The following is a 9,053-nucleotide window of genomic DNA, read 5'->3' as shown; positions in this document are numbered from 1 at the left end:
AACCCATAGATTGACTTCTGCAGTTCACAGACTAGATTCTCCCCTTTTTCATAGCCAGGGGGTTGCTGCATGTATAATTTGTGATCTAAATCTCCATAGAGAAATGCAGTTTGAATGTCATAGTGGTTAACTGACATTCCTTTTAGTGCAGCAACTTTTAACAGTAATCTAATTGATTCACCTTTAGTAACTGGTGCAAAAGTCTTGTCAAAGTCTAAATCTTTCCTTTGAGTGAACCCTTTTGCAACCAACCTTGCTTTATATTTTTGGATTTTGCCATCAGCATCCCTTTTCAGTTTGAAAACCCACCTACAACCCAGACAGCGTTCATTGGGAGGTAGATTTACCAGTTTCCATGTTTTATTTTCTTTCAAGGATGCTAATTCCTGTTGCATGGCAGAATGCAAATTTTGTGCAATCTCAGGTGGTAACGCATTCACTTGTTCTAAAGACTCAGGTTCTGTGAATATGTGAAAAGCCTTTACTGTTTCAGCCTGAAAACGTGATGGAGGAACGCCTTTATTACTCCTCTGAGATCTGCGAGGTAATACAGGGCTTAAATTTTGACTCCTATCACTTTCCTGAGAAGCATCTGTCTCATCAGACAGATCTTCAGTTTGCTTTTCTGGTTTAATGTCCTCATCAGGCAAAAGATCACCATCAGCAAGTCCTTGCTGTTCTCTTGTGGTGGTCAGATCAACTGAAGAGCTAGAATTTAACCTCCCCCAGTTTTGTTCAGCAAAAGAAGCGCTTTTGCTAATTATTAATTTCTCTCCCACTATGAACCTGTAGCTCCTCTGGCTTTGTTCATAGCCAACAAAGATGGCTTTCTTTGTTGTGGGGCCTCCTTTCCTTCTCTGCTGTTTTGGAATGTGAACCCATGCAGTGCTACCAAACACTCTAAGATGGTTTACCTTTGGTTTCACACCATAAAACAAATGGAATGGAGTGTCCTGAATCACAGAGTTATACAACCTGTTCTGTACATAAGTGGCAGTAGATATGGCCTCTCCCCAGTACTTAAAAGATAATCGTGAATCTTTTAACATGCATTCCATCGCATTTTGCAAGGTTCTGCCCTTTCTTTCAGCAACACCATTTTGCTGAGGGGTGTAAGGGTTAGAAAGAATTTGTTCTATCCCTTTTTCCACTAGGAACCTTCTGAATTTGTGAGAAAGGTACTCTCCTCCCCTATCACATTGGAGTGCAGATACAGGCCTAGGGAATTTTCCATTTGTCCATGTCACAAAACTTTTAAATTTCTCAAATGCTTCATCTTTATGTTTTAAGATGTAGATAAATGTGTATCTTGAGAAATCATCAATGATGGTCATTGCATACCTTGCTTGTCCAAGACTTGGAGCAAAAGGACCAATAATGTCAGAGTGTACAATTTCCAAAGGTCTAGTTGTAACTCTGTCACTGTGCTTACTCACAGGAGCTTTTAGTGTTTTGCATTCTTTGCAAACTACAGTCTAAGTATTTATCACAGGGTTTTATCTTTAGGTCAGCACACAGCTGTGGCATTTGTGCTATATACTTGAAATTAGCATGACTAAATCTCCTGTGCATCAGGTGTACACATTGGTCATGATATGGAGTGTTGCCAACTGCAGCCTTGCAGCTTGGCTTCCTTGCATTTTGCACAATGTACAAGGAGTCTTTTAACATACCAGTAGCACACAATCTCCCATTTTTACGTATCTCACAACCATTTTTCTTAAATGTTATGATATACCCTGTTGCAGCCAATTGTGCCACAGATAAAAGGTTTGATTGTAAATTTGGCACATACAACACACCTTTTACAGTTTCTCCCAAGCAGGATAAATACAAGTCACCTTGTCCCATAATTTTGGTCACAGACCCATCAGCCAAAGATACACTTTGTCTTTCAGTTTTAGACAGTGACACAAAAGAGCTTTTACAATTACATAAATGACAACTGGCCCCAGAATCTAACACCCATACATCAGAATTACCCTTCTCAGCAACCTGTGCAATTTGGGTTGTCTGAAGAGCCTTCTTCTGTGTTGCCATTGTGTTCTTCTCTGTCTTTCTACTCTTGGGTCTCAAGGCACAGTCTCTTTGCAAATGTCCAGCTGAACCACAAGTGAAGCATCGCTGGCTTGCTAGCGCTGTGGCCTCAGGTTCCTTTCCCTTCTTTTCCCTCGTTTTCTGGTCTTGCAGCTTTCCAGAAAAGATGGGGGGGGGATCTTTCCTCTCTCTTCTCCCATTCAGCGAGTAAGCGCTGTGTAACATATGATGGGGTGAGGTCTGTTTCAGGCATAGCCTCCAGGGTACAAATCAGCGTGTCCCACGTTTCATTCAGTGAGGACAGGAGGATATAGGATTTTGTGAGAGGTGTAAATTCCATTCCTCTCTCCTGCAACTCAACAAACAGCTGCTGAATATAATGCAGGTGCTCAGGAAGGCTATCTCCTTCTGCAAGGTAGGCTCTGTACAGCTTTTTCGTCAGAGTAACTTTACTCCCTGCTGTTGCCTTTACATATAAGTCTCTCAAAGTGTCCCAAAGTTGCTTTGCAGACTGCATGCCTCGCACGTGGACTAGCTGATTGTCCTCAACTCCCAAGATAATGGTGGCTCTAGCCCGCTCATCCTGTCTCAGCCATTCAGCACAGGGATTTTGGGGGTTTTGCTCACCAATTGGCAGCCAAAGATTCTCTCTGCGAAGATACATTTCCATCTTCAGGGCCCAATTCAAATAGTTGGTCTCTGATAGGCGCTCCAGAGGCATCGCTGAGGGCTGGGAGGTAGCCATGGCTTCTTCCTTCTTTTGCAAGTCACCTCAGCTGGCTTCTTTGTCCTGTAGACCGGCAGTTGCTGGAAAATCTCCAGGCGGCTCCAAAGAAAATCTTCACAGGTCTTTGCTACCTGCCTTTAAATTGTGCATGAGGTATGGAGCTGATCTCTCTTTTCTCTCTGGGTTTTACTGGGCTTACTGGGTTGCTCACTGGGCCCATAACCTGTTGGCAGAATGCTGGGAAAGCCTGTAGCCCAGGAGAGATCAGAAAAGCTACACACCAAGCATTTCTATAAAAATAATTTATTTACAGAAAGCAAAACAAAAAACAAAACATATTTAAAGGACTTAGCTCTCATTGAGAGCTACATGCCAGCAGAGAGAAAAAAGAGGAAGTAAGAACAAGTCTGGGCAGGATCCTCCCCCCAGGCGATTTGCATGAAGCACGTGAAAGGAGACAATCAAATACAACCTCTTCACCTGGCCAAAATGATTAGGTACAATAGCTGTCCTAACAACCAGGAAACACACTGAGACAATGAACTGGTCTCTAATATTTATTGCTAGTACTTAACAGGAATCCTAACAAACTGAAGAAGCGTGGGAAAAACCCAGACATATAACCCCCAAGGGTTAAGGCGGTCCCGATCTGTGTCTCTTTGAATGGCTGAACAGTTCCTCAGTGCTACGCATGCGCTTGACAGTCTGGATGGGAGCCCCCTGCTCGCCATCCTTACTCATGACATCAGCAGTCTTAATCGTTAGTAGAAAAACCTCAACAGTATCGTTCGACGTTACAGCTCTCTTCACATCCTTAGACCCGGCACTAGCGAAAGAATCCATGGCTGCAGCTCTGCGCAACACACCTGGCCTGGCCAAATACACCAGAATGGAAACGCCCAGGATAATGGACCTCATCAGCCTCCGCCTTCCGACCCACGTTCCGTCTGATGGAGAAATAGACCAACAGGTCCGAGGAACACCCCTGGGATCACCGAGTTCAGGACTGAGAGCAGGGATCGTAATGCAGCGCCTGGAAAGGACAGCCCTCCCACACATACAACCCAAAGTATGGATCCGGTATGTAGACAACACTTTTGTCGTAGTACAAAAGAAACAACTGGAAGAAACCCACAAAACCATCAATAACACCTTTAATGGAATAAAATTCACAAGGGAGGAAGAAAACAACCACACACTACCATTCCTGGACATCCTCATCAGTAGAGGAAACGATGGTAAGTTGGAGACAAGGCTACAGGAAAGCTGCCCACACCAACCAAGCTCTCCACTACCAAAGCGACAATCCAACCTCCCACAAGAGAAGCTGTGTAAGAACATTATTCAGACGAGCACTTACACACTGCAGCAATCCAGAACACCAGAAAAAGGAAAAAGATCGTCTGCACAGCATCTTCCAACAAAATGGATACCCTCTCAACTTCATCAAAAAGTGCCTCACCACCCAACCCACCACAACCCAACCAACAGAAGCTGTGAAAAGGATAGCACTGCCATACATCAGAAACATCTCAGAAACCACCAACAGACTGTTACAACCACATGGTATCACTCTAGCACCTAAACCAACTAAAACTCTTCAAAACATACTAAGTAACCCAAAAGACCCAATAGCCCAAGAAGGAAAACAGGAGTTATTTACAACATACGGTGCAAAGACTGTAACAGGCACGATGTAGGATGGACAGGCAGAAGACTAGCAGAGCGCATCCACCAACACCAACTAGCAGTCAGAAGACACGCTGAGAACTCCTTAATCTCACAACACATGGACAGACTCAACCTAGTTTCAACTGGGAAACAGTGAGCACCCTAAACCAAGCCAAATCCAAAAACGCCAGAGAATTCCTGGAAGCCTGGCACTCAGGCAAAGCAGCCATCAGCAGACACATAGAGGTAAACAACATTTACATACCATTCAAAAGAGACAATAAAAAAGCCAAAAGACCAGAACACCTCCTCGCCAGCAATCAACACCCAGATATGCAAAGATTGACATCAGGATTAACACCAGATAAACCATCAGACAGCACAAAGGAACTATTAACTGAGGCAATCAACCCAGCAGCAAACAGCAGCCCAGTCAAGGAACTCCCAGGGAGAGAGCAACACCCCCACCATCACAAGCAGGGCAAGCCACGGTCTATAAACTGAGAGCAGGGCCCTCTCCCTGTTGGCACTGAAGATGTAGCCTAGCCTGGCAATGAAACGTCTGCAAGAAAAGAACCAGGCTCAGGGAGCACCAAGGACTCCACTATCAAGAAATCCCACGAAAGGTGAGATGTTGGAAAAGTGCCAGGTGGTGTGGGGGCAGCTTGGTGCCCCCCAGGTGGAGGAGGGGGCCCCGCAGTTTGCGGTGTGTGAGGGGGAGGGCAAGAAGGGCACGCGCGGGCCCTGCAAGAGGCGGCGTGCGGCCAGGGGGGAGGCGGCTGCGGGCGGCACGGTGCGCTTCCTCTGCTGGCGGGTGGTGGCCCCAAGAAAATCGTCCCTGTACCTCCTAACCATGGCTTGAGAAAACATCTTTAGCATATGCCTGTTTGTTTGAAAGTTAGCCTCTCCTTGCAGGCTCCTCGGTCAGCACAATGCCGCTGGTGGAGCGAAAGTGAAAGCAATTCAAATACTTACCGCCTCCGAACACGCCTGGGTTTTCATTTCCTTCCAGGCCAAGACTGTTTTTAAGACTGATGTTGAGCTTTGCAAGGCCACCCAAGGCATATCTTGTGTTTTGTGGTTTGGTTCTTTCTCATTCCCACCCACGGCATATCTTGTTTTTCGCCATATGTACTAATTTTAAACCTTGATCTTTATTTGGTACCTTTTCGCTTATCTGCCCCAGTAAACTCAAACAAAGCTGGCCGAAGAAGGCCGTTGTACAGTGAATCAGTACAGTGAGTTGTTTTTGCTTATATCACATAGTTTGTTTCCTTGAGATCAGTCTATAGGAATGGTTTTAAAGAAGGGACCTTTGCATGTACATTTGGAATCCCAAACATAACTTGGAGTTTTGTCCTGTTGATGTGAACATTGGAAAGAGGGCTGCACCTGGAAATCCGGGTTACGGTCTTGGGAATAGCTCCACCAGACCTACAATAGCAGGGGCAACCTGCTTTGAGTGATCCTGTTCCCCACTAGAGCAAAATATACAAACCATGTGTGAAATTGCTTAAATTAGGACCAACTGGCACCAATGAATGTTGTTATGTAAAAATAATATATTTTATATCATTAACATAGATCAACTGCAAAAATATATTTTCTTTGACCAAGAAGCATCGATAGAATTAGCTGTTCAGTACAAAAAAACCCTAACTGATTACAGTGAAGGCGGGAGCCTGGAGACTGGTAAAAGGAGGGGGTTGGGGAGAATTCAGTTACTTGACTCTTTCAAGGGAGTAGGCAATGGTACTGTATCTTTCAACAAATGAAATAGTTGACTGAGACCTGATCGGTTCCAGAGAGATTTCTTACTATTGAGATCTCTGAACCCACAAAACTCACAAAGCCTAACCCCAGTGAAATCATTTTATTCATGAAGCCAATTTAGTGGCCTGCTAGAACCACTGAAATGGAGCAGAGCTTATAACACAGCTGAGAAGCTGGCACAGAAAAAGAATTATCTTCAAATAGCTTCAGTGAGCATGCCAGAGAAAGACAGGTTATTGCTCTTACACATTCAGGGAGGTCACACGAATGTACGTATTGTGGCAGCAGCAATGGGTTGCAGCACCATAGCATTTGGCTCCAGTTTCACTTTCTAACGTAAGTGAGCAGATTTGCATAGTTGACTTTTTGTGGTCAAAGACTTTTCACTCCTGGAGGACATGCTTGAAGAGGAATCTTCCTCTTGATTGACATAAAGGGGTCCCATTGTCTCCAAAGGATCAGACGGCTGTCTCCAAGCTTCCTACGCTCTATTCTTCCATCCTAACATCAAAGGATCCCAGGTCATTATGGAGGAATCTTGCGGTAGAGTAAGCAGAAGAGCTTCATTCCATGATGGTATTGTCTTCTCCAGACCTATGTGCATTGGGAAGGAAGATGTGGTCATGACATATGTGCAAGTCCAGACTTACCCAGGGAAGACAAAAGGCACGTCCTTCCCCTGTCTAAAAGAATAGAATCTTGAAGGGGGAAGAAGAAAAAGAAGGTCCTGGTGGGGAGGCAGAAAGAAGGGGGCCTCACCATCCGCTTGGAACTTCCAGAAAAGCCAGAAGCAAGTCAAATAATATTGAATCAGGAAGGGATGTCTGATTCAAGGAACTACGGTTGGAGTAGGTCTAGGTAACCAAGTTCAGCTGGACATTGTAGGAGGAGAGCTGTGGTCAGTTGATTCTAGCAAAACAGCAGGAGCCTGGTAGCACCTTTTCCAGCTCACAGATTTTATTAAACAATAACATAGCCAGAACCTTGATCTCACCATCATGGCCTCTGTCTTGACTTTTTTTTTGACCATACGCTGTGGACACCCCTGTTGCTGCTGCTGCTGCTAACTTTGCATGAACAAGGGCAATGTTTTTGTGTTCTCTTAAATCTCTGGATTCCTTCCTCTTAGCCTATGCACTCATCCCTGAAAGATGAGGCCTTCTTTTTTTTTAATCTCATGTGGAAGATGGAGGCTTTGCAAGCTTGATAAGTAGCAAGTAATGAGTACTATCACTAAAAGACCAAAACAGAATCCAGAATCCAGAATATATATGTTAATACTTTATACCACTTTTCAACCATGATTTAGGTCATGCTGACCAGGAATTCTGGGTGGCTGAAGTCCAAAACATCTGGTGGAGGGCACCAACAAGCTGTATTCCTTGATTTAGAAAGCAGTTTGCTTTCAGGGTGCTCTGCTTGTGCTCCCATAAATGGATTGATGTGTAGTTATGAATTGGTTATGAATTCCTCTCTCCCAGTAAAAGGGAGATACCATATAAAAGCCACCTTTGGAAAGTCTGTGAGATAAATTAGGACCTTGTATCCCTTCCCATTTTGGAGCAATACTTGTAACAGGCCACAAGTCAAAGAAATGCCAAAAAAAGAACTTTACTGCAGATGCTGACTGCAGTCAGGAAATCAGAAGGCGCTTAATCCTTGGGAGAAGAGCAATGACCAATCTCGATAAAATAGTTAAGAGCAGAGACATCACACTGACAACAAAGGTCCGCCTAGTTAAAGCAATGGTGTTCCCCGTAGTAACATATGGCTGCGAGAGCTGGACCATAAGGAAGGCTGAGCGAAGGAAGATCGATGCTTTTGAACTGTGGTGTTGGAGGAAAATTCTGAGAGTGCCTTGGACTGCAAGAAGATCCAACCAGTCCATCCTCCAGGAAATAAAGCCAGACTGCTCACTTGAGGGAATGATACTAAAGGCCAAACTGAAATACTTTGGCCACATAATGAGAAGACAGGACACCCTGGAGAAGATGCTGATGCTAGGGAGAGTGGAGGGCAAAAGGAAGAGGGGCCGACCAAGGGCAAGATGGACGGATGATATTCTAGAGGGGACGGACTCGTCCCTGGGGGAGCTGGGGGTGTTGACCGACAGGAAGCTCTGGCATGGGCTGGTCCATGAAGTCACGAAGAGTCGGAAGCGACTAAACGAATAAACAACATATCTCAGAATAAACATATGGATTCTACAAGTACAGGGTTACCATGTGAGGATCACATCCTTCTTGGGGAAAGAACTTCTGGTGTTGAGCGTAGACGTGGTGGAGCGCCCATTTGTCTTGTACAATGTGTGAAATGGCCCTGTGGGATGAAGGCGTTGGAGAGGCATCTGGGAAAGGCCTACAGCTGCAGCTGAGTATCCCAAAGCCTCTCTTTCCTGCTCCAGGGAACGGCAAGGCTTCCTCCTCTCCCCCTTCACTAACGTGGCCCACTTCAGCCACCTCAAGGCTGACAGCCGATTCCCACTGGTGGAATCAACACGTTCAGCTGCACCTATGTGCTCTGGGAAGGCAGATGTGGTCATGACATATGCGCAAGTCCAGACTTACCCAGGGAAGACAAAAGGCAAGTCCTTCCCCTCTCTAAAGAATAGAATCGTGAAGGGGGAAGAACAAAAAGAAGGTCCTGGAGGGGAGGCAGAAAGAAGGGGGCCTCACCATCCGCTTGGAACTTCCAGAAAAGCCAGAAGCAAGTCAAATAATATTGAATCAGGAAGGGACGTCTGATTCAAGGAACTACGGCTGGAGTAGATACAGGTAACCAAGTTCCGCTGGAGATGGTAGGAGGAGAGCTGTGTTCAGTTTATGGTGGCAAAACCACAGGAGCC

Source organism: Candoia aspera, chromosome 9 (assembly GCF_035149785.1).
Source record: "Candoia aspera isolate rCanAsp1 chromosome 9, rCanAsp1.hap2, whole genome shotgun sequence".
NCBI lineage: Eukaryota > Metazoa > Chordata > Lepidosauria > Squamata > Boidae > Candoia > Candoia aspera.
The sequence above is the reverse complement of the archived record's forward strand: the minus strand, read 5'-3'. Positions refer to the sequence as shown.